Consider the following 17,387-nt stretch of genomic DNA (forward strand, 5'->3'; position numbering starts at 1 on the left):
TGAACGGAAGTTGGCACTGGCTTGCCGTGACGCTTGAGACATGGTTAACAATAATCTGTTTGGATATCAGTGTGATAGAATTGTTGAAAAAGATGATCAGTTTTATTAAGGTTTTGATAAGGATGAATTACAGCCATACAAAGTCTTATAAAGACTGAAAAACAATAAAAGAGTAAAAAGCAAAAACTATTACAGTCTGTCACAGACAGTTTCTATTAAACATTTATTACAACTGTAACTACTAGGACAATAAGGACTATGACAGTAACTGTAATGACTAAGACAGTAAAATGGGTGTAATACACACTCACATATTCTCACAGTCCCCCTCAAGCTGATAGTGAGAAAACTCCATCAGTTTGCTAGACAGAGAAAGAAATACTCCATGTACCAGTCCTTTAGTGAACACATCTGCAATCTGCTCAGAGGATGGAGTGTAACATATCTTCAGAAAAGAAGAGCTAACTAGCTCTCTTATAAAATGGTAATCAATCTCAACATGCTTTGTCCTTGCATGAAAAACTGGATTGGAGGCTAGACTGTTTGCATATGTATTATCACAGAACAATGTGAATGGCTCATTTAAGGAAACACCAAGCTCAGTAAGTAGAAAAGATACCCAAACAATTTCAGCAACAGCAACAACCATGGATTTGTACTCAGCTTCTACAGATGATTTTGAGATAGTAGGTTGTTTCTTTGAGGACCAAGAAACAATTGAAGAACCAAGAAAAACACAAAAACCTGATGTATATCTTCTAGTATCTGGAAATCCTGCCCAATCTGAATCAGTGTAAGCTGTAATAGAAAATATATGTCCTACAGAAAGCACAATACCAGAGTCAATTGTCCCTTTTAAGTATCTCAAGATTCTCTTGACCAGAAGCAGATGTTCACTTGTGGGAGCATGCATAAATTGTGATACATAATTCACTGCAAAACATATATCAGGCCTAGTCATTGTAAGATATTGCAGACCTCCAACTATGTTTCTGTATGTCTTAGCATCTGTGAGTAGAACTCCAGTTGAGATAGACAATCTAGGACCATGTGCTACTGGGATTTTAGAAGGTTTGCAAAGCAGCATATCAAATTTTTGTAGTATATTCAATGTGTACATCTTCTAAGTAAGTAACAACTTATTTGAATTGTCTTAAAAAGTAGCCTCAATTCCTAAGAAGTAATGTAATGTCCCTAAATCATTCATGTGATAGACTTGTTGAAGATAAAAAATGATTGTATAAGATAAGGCATCTGAGGAACACACCAAAATGATATCATCAACATAGAAGAACTGCCATAGAGTCTTCATGGTGGTATACAAACATTGAGTGATCACAAGATGATCTGAAGAAACCAAATTCAAATAATGTACCACAAAATCTCTCAAACCAAGCTCTTGGAGCTTGCTTAAGTACAAATAGGCTTCTTTTTAACTTGCAGACATAATCAGGTCTAGTAGAATCCACAAACCCCTGTGACTGTTGCATGTAGACATCTTCACTTAGAAACCAATGAAGAAAAGCATTACTTACATCAAGTTGCTTTATAGACCAATTCCTTGAAAGTGCAAGAATTAAAACTATTCTTACTGTTATAGCTTTCACAACTGGACTGAAAGTCTCAAAATAATAAAGTCCATCCATTTGATTATACCCTTTGGCAACAAGTCTTGATTTATGCCTTTCTACTGATCCATCAGGATTAAGTTTCACCTTATAAACCCACTTACATCCTAGAACATTATAACTAGGATCAGGTGGAACATATTTCCAAGTATCATTTTCAATAAGAGCAGTATGTTCATTCTGCATTGCCACTTGCCACTTAGGATTCTTATTTGCAGTTTTGAATGATTTAGGTTCAGAGGTAGAAGATATATGTGTTGTAAAAGCTGAGTGTAAAGGGTACCTTGAAATGCAGTTTTCCACAAAATCCAGAGGAAGTGGTTTTGGTTTTGAAATACCATACTTGGACCTTGTAATGATGTTTGAAACAGAAGTATCTATAGAAGCATTCTCAGAGAAACAAATATCTGAAGGACCAGAAGTAGGATCTTCCATATCAGTTGTAGAAGTATCACTATCTGACTCACTTGAAGTATCTGACTCACTTGAAGTATCAGTTGACTGAACTTGTTGAGAAGTATTATCTGAATGAAGTTGTTGAGAGATACTAGGAGAGTGAGATGAAGTATCTGAAGTATGCAGAGTCTTCTCAAAAGGAAAGCACTTTTCATCAAAATTAACATGCACAGAAATGTAAGTTTTCTCGGATTCCATATCATAACATTTGTACCCTTTATGAATGGGGCTGTATCCTAAGAAAACACACTTAACAGACTTTGGACTTAGCTTGTCATGCCTATAAGGCTCCAGATTTGGATAACAACAACATCCAAAAACCTTTAAAAATGAGTAGTCTGGTAATGTATCAAATAACACTTCATAAGGAGATTTAAATTTCAATACCTTAGATGGTAGCCTGTTAATGATGTATGAAGCAGTAAAAAAATGAATCATACCAGAAAGCCTTTGGTAAATGTGCTTGAAAAGCCAATGTATTTCCCATTTCTGTAATATGTCTGTGCTTGCACTCTGCCAAGCCATTTTGCTGGTGTATATGTGGACAAAAGACCATGTAAACAATTCCACATTCATCTAAAAAGGATTTGAATTTTTCTTTGACTAATTCAAGGGCATTGTCACACTGAAAAACTTGATAGTTGTTGATAGAAAATTCTCAGTAGTGTTTTTAAAATGCTGAAAACAAGCTAAACTCTCTGTCCTACTTTTCATAGGGTATATCCAATGATATCTTGAGTAATCATCCACAAAGAGTATGTAATATCTAAAACCCAAAGAAGAAGAAACTGGTGAAGGTCCCAGATATCACAATGCACAAGATGAAGTGGAGAAGTAGTAGTTCTTTTTGACAACTTGAATGGAAATTTATGATTCTTTCCTAGCTGACATGCTTCACATACACATTCATGACTGGATGAATGAATCTGAATAGAAGAAGAAGAAGATATTTTATCCAGTACAACCTTAGAAGTATGCCCCAATCTTCTATGCCAAAGAGAAGAGTCATTTGTTGTAGTAGCAGTGAGAGCAAAAGATGCAATTCCTTCCATTGGATATAAGTTGTTTTGAATCTTCCCTTCTGATAATACTTTCTTAGTTTGCACACATTTTATTTCATATCCCCATTCAAAAAACTCAACAGAAACTTTGTTATCCTTTGTGAACTTAGCAATGGATAGAAGATTTTGTTTAATGCTAGGAACAAATAAAACATCATCCAAATGAAATTGAGAACAAATTGTATCAAGAAGAACATTACCAGACTTCTCAATTGTCAACATAGTTCCATCTCCTACCATCACTTTATATGTATGCTCAAACTGTTGAAAACCTTTAACAAGATTTGCGTCTTTTGTCATATGACTTGTTGCACCTGAATCAGGTAGCCATATTGAAGCAACATTTGGATCTTCATTTCTTATTACTGAATTTTCCTTAATGGATGCAAAATCTTGTTGTAAAGAATTAGAAGCACCACCAGAATCAGATTTACTAGAAGTACCACTAGCAGTATTCTTTGTAGGAATGTACCTGAAATGACATCTATTTGCAGTATGTCCTTTCTTCTTGCATATTTGACAACATATCTGACTGAAATCAGTAATCTCTGAATTATTTCTAGGTTGAGAATTATTGTGTGAAGTAGAAGCATTTGATGTTGAGCATTATTAGTATTCTTAGAGTAAAAAGCTGAATTGTGAGTATCAAGAACAGACAAATTTTCTTGGTCTTATGCCTTAAGCCATTGTTCATGATGCAAGAGTCTTGAAATAACATCACTCAAAGTAAATTCTGTCTCCCTATTCTGAGCAGAAATCACAAACTGCCTATACTCCTTTCCCAAACCCATTAAATCATACATAACAATATCTAACTCTTCTACTTTTTCTCAAATTGCTTGCAGAGAATCAGTTATAGTTTTCAATTCATCAAAGTAGGCAGAGATGGATTTGTTACCTCGTTTTAAGGAATGATTGATTACGCAAGAGAGACTTTCTTGCTGAGAATTGTTGTAGAAACTTGCATTCCAGATAAGACCAAATCTCCCTAGAAGTGGTAAATCCAATAATAGATCTTGAAATGGAATCATCAAAAGTAGCATTGAGACAGGACATAACAAATCGATTTGTTTTCCGCCATTGCAAGAACAGAGAATTTGAAACTTGTTCTCCATCAAGATTAACAGTAGAAGGAGGACAAGGACTTGATCCATCTATCATATCATCAAGATCTGTAGTAATCAAGATGGATTCAAACGGATTCTTCCAAATCAAGTAATTCGAACCATCTTCCTTCAACTTAACATAAACAAAATTACTGATATTCTGAAATGGTAAAGCCATGAAAAAAATAAGAAACAAAGCTTGAGGTGTTGAATTCAGAGATCAATGTGTTGATAGTAGTTTTGATAAGAGATTATAGAGATAGTAGTAGTTGTAGCGGAAGTTTTATTAAGATTCGGATCCGAAAAGAATGAAAGATTCAAAATCTTCCTTTAGGTATCTGATACCATGATAGAATTGTTGAAAAAGATGATCAATTTTATTAAGGTTTTGATAAGGATGAATTACAGCCATACAAAGTCTTATAAAGACTGAAAAACAATAAAAGAGTAAACAACAAAAACTGTTACAGTCTGTCACAGACAGTTTCCGTTAAACATTTATTACAGCTGTAACTATCAGGACAGTAAGGACTATGACAGTAACTGTAATGACTAAGACATTAAAATGGGTGTAATACACACTCACATATTCTCACACCGTGATTAGAAATTAGAAAAACTGCAACTACCAGAAGAACCTTAAAAGAATACGAGTTTGTCTATGACTATGGGAGTGAGTATTGGAAGGGTGCCTTTCTGCACTAATATCCCTTGTTGTTGGTTATGAAGTTTGGGTGATGCAAGATTATGGCGTTTGAGAATATAAGATTTCCCTTGGACTAAACGTCATATCATTAGTCGTGAGAGAATTAATATGTATGGCGGTGGCAGTGCCGGTCTCCAAAATTTGAGTCTTATATGGTCTTTCGGAGGTGATGTTCTTCTACTGTGGAGTACAGTTAATGGGAACTTGATTGTGTACGACATTCAAGTGTATTTTTGTTTTTTGTATTTTTTTTTTAACGGCAGATGTGAGTTTAAAAATGGGAAATTGGGAAAATGCCCCGTATGAGGGGCAATGTTGGAAATATGCCCCAACGTTAAATTTTTTTGGAAAAATGCCCCATTCCGTTAACTTTGACATCCAACCCAGTTAAGTCACATGTGTAAGGCCACGATCACCACCAGAACTACTACAAAAACCACCGTCGCCACCACCTGAACCTTAAACCCTGAACCCTCAACCTGAATCCTGAATTTTAATCCTGAAACTTGAATTCCGAAGGGGTTCTTTTCGCGTGTGAGAGCTTACACATGCGACTTAACTGAGTTTCTGACTGAATAGGGCACTTTTTCAAAATTTTAAATGTTGGGGCAGATTTCCAATATTTGCACTCCGTATTGGGGCATTTTTCCAATTTTCCCACTTTATAAATTAATAGTTTAGACAACAATGAGATGTAGGTGAATGGACGGGTGTAGGATGACAACAATGAGATGTAGGTGAATGGACGGGTGTAGGATGTTTTCCAGCAATAGCTCAGGATGCAGAAAATGCTGAGGCGTTGGCTGGATTAGAGGGGATCAAATGGGCTAAGAATCAGCATGCTAGCGACCTAGAAGGACTTTGTTTAAATATAATAAAGTGCGATAACTAGTGATTGTTTAATTTTCCTCAAGTCTTTTAATCAGTGGGTATGTAGTCATGTATTCCTCTACTTTTAATTGCAAAATCTATATATCATTGCATTCTACTGCTATGAGTAAACATATATTGTGATTGACTCTAGAAAATATCGAGGCCACATGCACTTTGCGAGAAAGTTAGATGAGGCCGATCATTACAGCATACTGCTAGAAATATTCAGCAGCACAACTTATTTTCTTCAAGCCTTGCAGCAAGTTTTGTGAGAAAAGTTGGCTGGCTAGACTATAGATTGTATCAATTGACAAAAGAAAAAGAAATATGCTCCTGTGAAATTAGTGTTTTCGCAAAAGATAGTTCAAAAATCAAAGGAAAATTGGAAACTTAACCAGTCAAGCAACTAAGTTCCAATCTAATAGCCCCAAACAACAAAGTGGGAATTATATAAATGCCCTCAATTCTGACGGGCTGTACAAATATCCTTATGGGACAATAAAAATACCCCTCTCCAATTATAGGCCCATCAGGGGTCCATTAGTATTTTTCTTCTTTCCACATTTATCCTTCCTCCTTTAATCTTCGATTACATCTCCATCAACTTCTCCATCACCGTCTCTATTCAAAGAGAAAAAAAGATCGAAGTCCTACACCACCGTCTCCATCGCTACCACCACCATCTCGGTCGTCATCACAACCAACACCAGTGCCACCACCACCGCCATCACCATCATTACCACCTACCACCACTACGGATGAAGAATACAGTGGAAAATCAATAACAAAAAAAATGATTTCAGATCTGGAAAATATATTTCATCCATTGCCACCACCGCTTCAGTATGATATCAATAAGAAAAATCTACCTGAAGAATCATTCTAGTTTCAGATCTGGTTATGATTTTGATATCGATTCAACCAATCTCAATCTAGTCTTCGAAAATATCTATTTGAAATTTGTTCAAATCTTCACCGGTAATTGATTTCAGTTGGTCTGTTTGATTTGGTTTTGATAATTATTTTGCTTGTTAGTGATTTTATTATATTCTGAAAATTCATCTTTGATTTGGTTTTGATAATGATTTTTCTTGTTATTGGAATTGATTATTAGGGTTATACTTGAATTTTATGATTGCAGTTACAAATCAAAGAAATTGATGTTATTGTTGGTATTGCAGGTGAGCTGAATTTAAGGTTATGGTGTTGGAGGTTGAGATGTGAAATCATGGTGGGTGATGGATGTGATGTTACCATGGTTCTAAAGTTGTTCTGAGTTTGACTGAAGGAGTTGGAAAGATCTCTAGACTTCAGTTATTATGGGATCAATTACTGTTGTTGATCCGCATAAACGGGATCAACTATTGTTGTTGAAGCCATTTTTTATGGCTCAACTACTGTTGTTGATTCCATTATGGGATCAACTCTTGTTGTTGACAGCATTTTCTATGGAATCAACTACTGACTCCTATTGTTGACAACATTTTCTTTTGGCATTGTATAGTCATGTTTATAGTTAAATCATGTTTGTTAAAAACAATTAGCTTGATTTCTTGTTGGTTTGCGTTTGTGTATTATTGTTTGACTGATTGTATTGGTTGTGTCTTTGGATTTTATAGATGTAAAGTTCTTCTAATGTTGAATTTGTGGTGCAATGGTAGCATGACTGACTCGACGTCAGATGATGCGTGTTCGACTGACGCCAAGTTCACTCATTCCTATATATCATTTCTTTTTTTTTGTATCATAGATCGTTTTTGCAGAATTTTTTCTTACTCTTGTGTTTCTTAAAGATATGTCAGTTTGTAGGTTTCAGGTTTATTGGTTTTTACAGTAGACAGACTCGTATAAATGCTCTCAACTCTAACTGTTCATCCCATTTTTTGTGGATCAACTTTCATTGTTGATACCACTTAATGGTATCAACTTAAATTGTTGATCCTGTTAGAATATTAGCCTATAATCATGCTTTGCAATTCCTTATTAGTTGTAATCAATTTTTATGTGAACATGCTTAATACCTTATGCTGATATGTAGTTTTATGTATGCTCTAGGATCACATATTCTACAACTGAAAACACTTGACATGAAATAGATAGGAAGTATAAGTGCATACCTTAGATCTAGCAAAACAGTCGAAAGAAAACCTTGTAGGCAGACACTTCCAGTTCTATCTTCTCTTATTCATTAATGATGGAAAATTTTTCTTTATAAACAAGAGTTAGAATGGAGTCCACCTCATGCTATGAAAGACATGTGTCATTCAACCTTCCATCAACAGTTGAAAAACAGCCTCACATAACATTGTTATAACTAGTATGCCATTCCAAATAGTATAAGAGATACTTATCATTATGTACTCTTAAACATTCATGATTAACATGAACAAACCTTAATCTCATTGATTAGGATTAGTACCAATCCAGTTTAAAGGAATACATATCATGTTTTGTTGCTAAACCAACATAGAGACTAACATCTCCTACTTTGGGCAGCAACAAAACCTTTTAAGTTTTAGAAAACTTTACAAAACAGACTTGGATTGGTAAAAGTAAAAAACTGTAGGTGGCCAACCTTTTAGGAAAAATAATCCTATTTAGTGAGTAACAATCAGGTGTAACTTTATCCTCAAGATTAACAATATGCTAAAATTCGACTATGAAGACCCAAACATCATTTATAAGATGCACATGCCATTTCCATAATCAGAAATCTAGACGGACTATCATTCTTGAGATAATCTTATTGACATACATTCTGTAAAGGACAATAACCTTTATAACCTTAATAGCTATCTCTTTATGCCTCATAAAAGAGACTTCTTTATGATTTCAAAAGAGGTTTTCCAATGTCTCATTCTAGAGACTACAACATACTTTTGATCTCAAAGAGATCTTCCATTGTCTTTCAGTAGACTACAACATTCTTCTGATCTCAATAGAGATCTTCCAATGTCATTCTTGAGACTACAACATTCCTTTTTTATGATCTCAGTAAATACTAAGCATAAAGATAGTTAAAACAAGAATGATGATATGAAAACATAGGTATTTGATTATACACAATCAAAAACATACATGTTCAGTCATACAACTAAGACATATCAATAACACCCATAGAAATTACATTCTCTTTAAACACCTTAGGGCTCAAACCTTTAGTCACAGGATCTGCTAGCATATGTTCAGTCGGAACATAAGAAATATCAATTTCTCGATTCTTGATTTTACGCTTTACTAAGAAATAATTGGCATCTATATGTTTCGCTCTGCTTGTTCCTTGACAGTCTTTTGCAAAATTAATTGCAGATTGGTTGTCACAATAGAATTTCATAGGTCTAGATATATAATCTATAACTAAAAGACCTTTCATGAAATTTCTTAACCAAGCGGCTTGAGTTGTTGCCTCGTAGCAAGCCATATATTCTGCCTCCATTGTAGACTGAGCTTCAATGGATTGCTTGACACTTCTCCACGAAACACCACCTTTAGCGAACATAAACATATAACCGGATGTAGATTTTAGCTTATCTGAGCCCATGAAATCGGAATATGAAAATCATTCAGCTTCCAATTCATTCGATCTCTTGTACACAAGCTGAAAATTCTTAGTTCTTTGTAAATATCTAACCACTTTCTTCACTGCTTTCCAATGTTGTTCACCTGGATTGTGTTGGTAACGTCCCAATACACCAACACCAAAAGCAATGTCTGGACGGGTGCAAATCATGGCATACATCAGACTGCCAACAGCTGATGCATACTTCTTAGAGTCTACTCGACTCCTTTCCATATCTGATTTAGGACATTGCAGTTGGTTAATAATGTCACCCTTAACAATAGGTGCTTCACCTGGTGTGCAGTTCTGCATTTCAAACCTCTTGAGTATCTTCTTGATGTAGGCTTCTTGAGACAATCCTAATAGACCCCTGTTTCTGTCTCGATGTATCTGAATACCAAGAACATAAGAAGCTTCTCCCAAGTCTTTCATTTCAAAATTAGATGAAAGAAAATGTCTAGTGTCATGCAACATATGAATATTGTTGCTAGCGAGCAGACTATCGTCAACACACAGAATTAGAATGATAAACTTGCTCCCACTAGACTTCAGATATATACATCTGTCAACTTCATTCTCAAAAAAACCATAAGTCGACACCACTTGATCGAATTTAAGATACCTCTGACGGGATGCTTGTTTTAATCCATATATAGATTTCTTTAAGCAACATACCTTACCTTCTTGACCTTTAGATGTAAAACCTTCTGGTTGTTTCATGTATATCTTTTTATCCAGATTACCATTCAAAAAAGCCGTTTTCACATCCATTTGATACAATTCAAGATTAAAATGAGCCACCATTTCCATGATAATTCTAAAGGAATCTTTCTTGGAAACTGGAGAGAATGTTTCTTCATAATCAACCCCTTCTTCTTGAGTAAATCCCTTGTCTAAAAGCCTAGCCTTGTGCCTTTCGATACTCCCATCTGCATTCCGTTTGATTTTGAAAATCCACTTACAACCAACTGTTGTTGCACCTTCAGGCAGATCTACCATATCCCATACGTCATTATTTTCCATCGATTTCAGTTCTTCATATGTGGCAGGAATCCAAAAATGAGCGTTCTTTCCATTCACTGCTTGTGAATATGTCGATGGTTCTTCCGAATCATCAAGATTTCTATCTGATTCTACCATGAAGGTACTAAACCCCGGTTTGACGACGGTTCTTCTTGGTCTAATAGATCTAAGGAGAACCATTTCTTCCCTTTCAGCGGCTCTAGATGATTCTGGAATGTCAGCTGTTGATTCTTTTTGAACTTCAGTTGCAATCAGGTCAGTTGGATTCTCTTCTTCAAACACAATTTGGCGAGATTCACTCCCACTGATTTGATCATCCTCTAGAAACTTAACATTATTGGTTTCAGCAATCTCAACAGGTCTAGAAGGACAATAACACCTATAACCCTTTGATCTATTTGGGTAGCCAACAAAGAAACAACTTGTAGTGCGCGAATCAAGAGATTTTTCAGCAGGATTGAATAGCCTAGCTTCCGCTGCACAACCCCAAACATGAAGATGATTTAGACTAGGTTTTCTACCTGTCTAAAGCTCATAAAAGTCTTAGCAACTTCTTTATTGGGTACACGATTTAAAATGTATACCGCTGTCTTTAAAGCTTCTCCCCAAAAGGATTCAGGTAATGTAGAGTTACTTAACTTAGTGCGAATCATATATTTGTATGTTCTGTTACGTCTTTCAGAAACCCCATTTTGTTCCAGTGATCTGGGAGTAGTAAACTGAGGTACAATACCATGTTCTCGCAGAAAATCAAGTAGTTTTCCATGAGATTCTCCACAGAAATCATATTTTCCATAATACTCTCCTCCCCTATCTGATCTCAAAACTTTAATTTTCTTCTCAAGTTGGTTTTCAACTTCTGCCTTGTAGGTTTGGAAGACTTCTAGATCATCTGATCTTTCATGAATAAGATAAGCATACAACGCGAATAATCATCTATAAATGTGATGAAGTATCTTTGTCCACCTCTAAAAACAACCGTAAAAGGACCAAAAATGTCCGTGTGCACAATCTAAAGTAAGTCTTGACTTCCAATAGCTGTTTTCTTTCTTGATTTAACAAACTTTCCTTTAATACATGCTACACATGTACTGAAATCTTAAAAATCTAGCTGCGGTAGCATATTTTGCCTTACAAGACTTTGCATTCGATCTTTAGATATGTGCCCTAAACGCTGATGCCACAAGATAGAAGAATTCTCTGAGTTTAAACTTCTTTTGACACCCTTAGAAGTATCAACATTCATACAAGACATTGAATTCACAGATTTAATATCAACATTCATCTTATAAAGATTATCTTCATTCGACCCAAAACCAACCAGTTTAGAGTTATGAAACATACTAAAACAACCACCACCGATGGAAAAAGTAAAGCCCTTAGAGTCGAGTCTACCAACTGATATCAAACATCTTCTTACAGTAGGTACATAAAATACATCAAAAAGATCCAAAAAATTCCCGTAATCCAAAGATAGACGCACGTTTCCAATAGCTTTAACTTCAGCTCCTTGGGCATTTGGCATGTATAGACACCGCTCCTCCTTACTTAGATTCCTCTGGCTTGTGAATGCCTGCAAGGAATTAGCAACATGAATGGTTGATGCGGTGTCTAACCACCAAGTATTCAAAGGAGCACTAACAAGATTAATTTCAAAGCACATCATATGAAAATCAGTACCTTGTTGTTTCTTTTTCAGCCAATTCTTATACTTAAAACAGTCCTTCTTCATGTGTCCTGGCTTCTTACATAAATGACACTTAAATGGAAACTTCTTACCATCCTTGTTAACTTCTGGCTCATTATTTGGTGTTTCCTTTTTCTGTTCTTGTGGTTTCTTATTCTTTCCAGATTTCTTGAAATCTTTCTTGCTAGGACCAGCAATAGTAAAATGTGAAAACTCTTTAGTTTCACGTCGCTGCCTTTCCTCTTCTTGCACACAATGAGAGATCAATTCATTTACATTCCAATTTATGTCACAAGTGTTATAGTTGACCTTGAAAGTCTCGAACCGCTTAGGGAGTGAATTAACTGCAAGTTGTACTAGAAAATCATCATTTAGATTCATATCCAGACCCCGTAATTTGTATACCAGATCTTCCATTTGGAGGATGTGATCTCGAACACTACCTTCACCATTATACCGCATTGAAGTCAGCTGACCCATATGAGTACCAATCATAGACTTCGCTGAACTCATAAATTGTGACTGAATAACTTCCATCAGCTCTTTAGCAGTATCTTTTATTGGAATCCCACCACGAATGGCATCAGGAACTGCACCTCAAATGATCATTATACTCATTCTGTTTTCCTTCTCCCATTTATGGAAATCTATCTTTTCATTTCTAGTAGAAGTATCGAAAAACATTTCTGGTTTAGGTTCTCTTAGAGCGATGTCATATTCCAAGTAGCCAAGGACTATATCAAGGTTTGACTTCCATTTGAAGTAGTCCGTGCCATTAAGAGGCTCAATACCATCCAAATAAACTTGAACTTGTATAAGATTCATTGTAGCTGAAATATGCATGTATTCCGTATGAATGATATGTATGCATTGAAACATAAAACATTCTTAAAAATAATGATAACAACATGTTTATTTCAAACTCGATACAACCACAACTCCACCTTTGGGTAAACTCGTGATTTACCAAAGTCTAATAAAAAACAAGGCTAATCAGCTTATACATAGTGCTCAACGGATCTTTTGAACCTTTGGGTCGTAAAAATCTATCATTTACTATGTATAAATAGATTACCCTGTTCCTTTACAGATATGACAAGTATGATTAACCTTTGGGTATCATCATACAAACAACACCTGAAACGCAATTTTACATAGTCCTTTCATAATGAAAATATGCAGCTTTTACCAGCTCCCAAAGTATCACTTTGGCGACACATAGAAACGGTAAAATCTACATCAAGACTAGTACAAGGCTTCAAATAATTCTTTAGATCATCCTTGTAACATGGTGAAAACAAGCACATATCTTACATGATTTGAATCTAAGGAATTCATATCTAAACTAATATGTGAATTGCTGAAATTTCATAATTGTCACCATAATTTATAAATCAAGTAGTGTAGAATATATTATACCTAAGGCTCTGATACCAATGCTAGAATATCAACCTATAATAATGCTTTGCAATTCCTTATTAGCTGTAATCATTTTTTATGTGAACATGCTTAATACCTTATGCTGATATGTAGTTCTATGCATGCCCTAGGATCACATATTCTACAACTGAAAACACTTGACATGAAATAGATAGGAAGTATAAGTGCATACCTTAGATCTAGCAAAACAGTAGAAAGAAAAACTTGTAGGCAGACACTTCCAGTTCTATCTTCTCTTATTCATTAATGATGGAAATTTTTTCTTTATAAACAAGAGTTAGAATGGAGTCCACCCCATGCTATGAAAGATATGTGTCATTCAACCTTCCATCAACAGTTGAAAAACAACCTCACATAACATCGTTATAACTTATAACTAGTATGCCATTCCAAATAGTATAAGAGATACTTATCATTATGTACTCTTAAACATTCATGATTAACATGAACAAACCTTAATCTCATTGATTAGGATTAGTACTAATCCAGTTTAAAGGAATACAAATCATGTTTTGTTGCTAAACCAACATAGAGACTAACAAATCCAACTTAAAGGGATCAACTTTGGTTGTTGACACTATAATCTGAAAACATTGTTCCTGAGTTCTACATTTTGTATCAACTTTGGTTGTTGATTCCATTTACTGGGATCAACTTCGATTGTTGACGCAAAAAAAAAAAAAAAAACTGAATATTAGTTAGTAAAGTTATTTTTGAACTTTTGATTTTTTGGATCAGCTTCAATTGTTGACACCTAATTTTGATGGCGGCGGTGGTGGCGGCTGCGGGGGAGGAAGCGGCGGTGGCGACGACGGCAGCAACAGTAGTGACAACATCAAAAATGATGGTGGTGGCGGCGGAATATTAATCGCGGTGGTGGAATATTAGTGGTGGTGGTGGTGGCGGTGCTGCTGGTGGTGGTGGCGGTGTTGCTGGTGGTGGTGGATGTGAAGTAGTAGAAAAAGAAATTTGTTAAGGGATAAGGTTTTTAAATGTAAAATAATATTATAAGGAAGGGTATTAAGGTAATCTATATTTTAATGGATAAGGTTTTTAAATGATAAGGGTATTTTATTGTTGTATAAGGATATATTTATGAATGGGTGTCAAAATTAAAGGTATTTAATTAATATACCCCAATAAGAAAATCAAGTTTCTTTCTTCCATGTAGTAATAAAATTAGAGTGCCTGGAATTTGTGCGGGTTACAAAATCACATAGAAATAAAATTTGGACTAGGATTCACACAATTGTGAACTTCTACACCAAAAAGCTTTTCATCAAAAACAAAACTAAGACTAACTTTATTACATAAGAAGCTGATTCTTGTCTTCTATTTGTACATCCTTTTTGTTCATTGAATTAAAATAAAGATTTTACGTACAAAATAAAACCAAGTACCAACACGATCGGACGCCAGGAACAAATAAATATCTTATAGTTTTAGGCGTGTAAGTTCTTCATCATCGTCATAGGGTAATCTCTTCCTTTTGAGGTTTCGTTGTCGTTCTTCGCATATCATGTCTACAAAGAGGACAATTAGGTTTTTGCTTCGACCACTCCACCACGCAGTTCTTACCATCAGCACCAACATCAATATCTTGAAGACAAACGGAACACACTTCTGCATCATCTAAAACAACGATCTTTTTCATATGACTTTCAATTTCTTCTTGTTCTAATAACTCACTATTAACTTCCTCGCCAAATAAAAGGTCTTCTAATCCCGTCGAAAACAAGCTATCCTCTGAAAGAAAGCTATCCACCGGCACCGGATCAGATCTGCCTATTAGACCATCTTCCAAATCCCTAGGGAAATCTTCCAGTGCATCTTCAGAAAGATTAACTAAATTTTCCCTTGCATCTTCGGGAAGATTAACGAAATCTTCCGTTGCATCTTCGGAAAAGACTGGGGAAAGCTCCCATAACGAATGACTCACTATTAACTTCAAGGTCAAAAAAGTCTACCGCTAACAAGCTATCCTCTAAAAGAATGCTACCCACTGGCTCCGGATGAAAGTTACATGTTAGACTATCTTCCCGATCCCAAGCTAAATCTTCTATTACATCTTCCGAAAGACTAAAGAGATCTTCCGTTGCATTTTCTGGAAGACTAACAAAATCTTCCCTTGCATCTTCCTGAAGACTAGCCGAATCTTCCAAAAGACTCACACAATCTCCCATTGCAAATGAATTAGTTAGCTTTATTTCTTATTGTGATCTGCATAAAAGAACACGCTGCGTTTACCCTTATATAGATTGCAACTTTCTGTTTACGATTACTTTCCATCTTCGGGTTACGAGTTTGGGCCCAGAAGTTGGGCCCGTCTATTAAAAATTCTTGATCTGGAGCTTGCCTAGCTGTTTTGGCCTTTCAAACTAAAAGCTTTGTGAGAAAATAGCAAGGGCAAAAAATAGAAGGCCAAATTGAGGGATACATGGATTAATCGGGGGATATGTGCCGACATGGTTTTTCAATGCCGGAAATCCATCGATCATGCCGGCAACATCAAAAAACCATGCCGACACATATCCCCCAATTAATCCATGTATCCCCCAATTTGGTGTTCCAAAATTATTATTATCAGGCCCAAAACATTTATTTGTTTCTATGACACCCGTAATTATTTGAAATTATGAAAAATGTCTGGATAACTTATTATGCATCCTAATTTTTCAGGGGTATAATTATAAAGTAAACTTGAACATAACACATCTATAAAGCCATGTCTTGGAATTTAACAAATTTTATCTCGTTGGAATCTTCTAAAGAAATCTACACAATGAGCACAAACAAAAATACCAAATTTAAGTTTTTTAATGAAAAAATCGGAGGGGATTGTTCTTTTAGGAAAATTTTCGATAACTTGATATATAACCATTATGCAGCCACCAAAAAGGATGCATAATAAATTATGCAGACGCAACAAAAGATGCAAAAAACGTTGTGCACTCATATTTTGGTTCATGCATTTACTAATCCATTTGCTTGGATGCATAAAAGATTATGCATCAATTTTTTTTATTTCAGAGCTTACAAAAAAGTGGTTGCATAATGCTTTATGCATCCATTTTCATGACTACATAACATGTTATGCAAATATTATTGTAACTGCATGACAATTTATGAAGTTTTTTTTGTTGTTGGTTTCAATACTAACAACAAAGTTGTTGCATAACAAGTTATGCAACAACTTTTGTAGATGCATAATAGGTTATGCATCCATTTTCATAGCTGCATAACATATTATTCAACCATTATCACCAACATCAACACCAATACATCCGTAGCTTTCCAACGTACTACACTAACTCCTCAAACTCAGCTTATTCAACAATTTTCCTTCATTCACAGTTTCGCCAACTCAATCTCTGAAGACCATTAGTCCTATGCACACCATCAAAGCCAAATGAAAAATCCATACTAGTCATCCTGCATAATGAACACTTTCATTACAAGGCCAACGATAGAACCAATTTTACCTCAATCGCCATCAACTCCAAGAATGGCCCTATATAACCCATTTTACCTAACATTCATTTAAAACTCCAGCAGAACTCAATTACACCATTTTTATGTCTCATGTAATTCATCAATCTCCCAACCAGTTCAACAACATCACCACCAATAATTCACAACTCCATAACAAACTCATTTACCCAGTAAACTCACCTTATCCAACTCCTCAAATTTTGATATCTCATATGGATCTCCAACTGAACAACGTAGGAAAATTAGCAAAATGTTAGGGCAAATTAAAATACGAATCCAAAGGGGATGTAATAAAAATTCATAATAAGAATTAAGGGTTTCTAAATCAGAGGTTTGGGGAACGAACTGAATTAATT

This window comes from Papaver somniferum, unplaced genomic scaffold (assembly GCF_003573695.1).
Source record: "Papaver somniferum cultivar HN1 unplaced genomic scaffold, ASM357369v1 unplaced-scaffold_3, whole genome shotgun sequence".
Classification (NCBI taxonomy): Eukaryota; Viridiplantae; Streptophyta; class Magnoliopsida; order Ranunculales; family Papaveraceae; genus Papaver; species Papaver somniferum.